Source organism: Choloepus didactylus, chromosome 4, assembly GCF_015220235.1.
Source record: "Choloepus didactylus isolate mChoDid1 chromosome 4, mChoDid1.pri, whole genome shotgun sequence".
NCBI classification, from domain to species: domain Eukaryota; kingdom Metazoa; phylum Chordata; class Mammalia; order Pilosa; family Megalonychidae; genus Choloepus; species Choloepus didactylus.
This window is the reverse complement of record NC_051310.1, coordinates 155,753,178-155,754,495: the sequence shown is the minus strand read 5'-3', so window position 1 is coordinate 155,754,495 and position 1,318 is coordinate 155,753,178.

Below are 1,318 nucleotides of genomic sequence, written 5' to 3'. Positions count from 1 at the left end.
TTCATATTTTTGATATTATAAATTATACTGATTTTAAGTTTTTAAATTTCTGATTATTCTTTGCAAGCATATATTAATACAATTGTTTTGTATATTGACCTTTGATCCTACAACCTTGCAAAACTCACTTAGTGTAGCATTTTTGTAAATTCTATTGGATTTTCTACATAGATGAGCATGTTGTATGCAAGTAAAGATAGATTCATTTCTTACTTTCCAAACTGTATGCTGTTTGGTCTTTCTCTTGCCTTATTGCACTGGTTAGAACATCTAGTAGAAAATGAAATAGAAGTAGTGAGAGCAAAAATTATTTCCTTTTCCTATGTTAGGTATAAAGTATACAGTCTTTTATTATTATATAGGAGCTTTGATGTAGGTTTTTCATAAATGCCCTTATTATTTGAGGAAGCCCTTTCAATTCATAATTTGCTGAATTTTTATTAGGAGTAGACGATAGTTTTTTTCAAATATTTTACTGCATATATTGAGATTAACCTTTTTAAATGATCATTTGCTTCTTGTCAATTTTTTTGCATACATTATTGTTAAATTGTCACAAGAAAACTTTAAGAAAGATATTACTGTCCTGTTTTATAAATAATGGAAAAAGCTCAGAAGTATTTAGCTAGTACATGGCAGAGTGAATAAGCTTGAACAAAGACCTCTGATAACAAAACCTTTGTTCCCTGTTTTTTTCCTCTACAGATTGGTTTTAGGGAAAATTTGAGAGTGCGTAGATGGTAGCAAAATTATTTCTTTTCAAGATGTTGAAATATTTTAAGACAAGTTAGTAAGTTAAGAGGTTCCACATTCATCCAAATGGAACTATGCAAAGAAGAATTAGGTCATTGTAGGTTGGTTTCTTTAGCCAAATGAAGAAAGAAAACATAGTATAAATATTCAAACTTCAATTCAAGAACTGGCCACTAGGGAGGGACATGAACAGTCTTTTCAGATGAATTATTGACCACCTGCTTTAAGCCACGCACTGCAGTGAAGATGAAAACCCTTCTAGGCTTTTGTCAGCTGCCAGGTTACTGGTTCATTCATGGCCAGTGATCACTCTTGCTCCTTCTTTTAACTTGCTTTGATAAAGGTGTCTGGAGCAAGTCACCCAAATTAACCAGTAAAATGTCTGTAGCATACAAATCTATGTGACGAACATTATTTAAACCATTACTTGGCCTGGACATAATCAGTCACAGTTATGAAGAAAGAGCTTTATTTCACAAGATTATGAGGTGTATAAATAGGGAAAGAGGAATAATTTTCAGAAGTATTCCAGGAAAGTGAAAGGTCTTCACATTGTGTAAGTTTG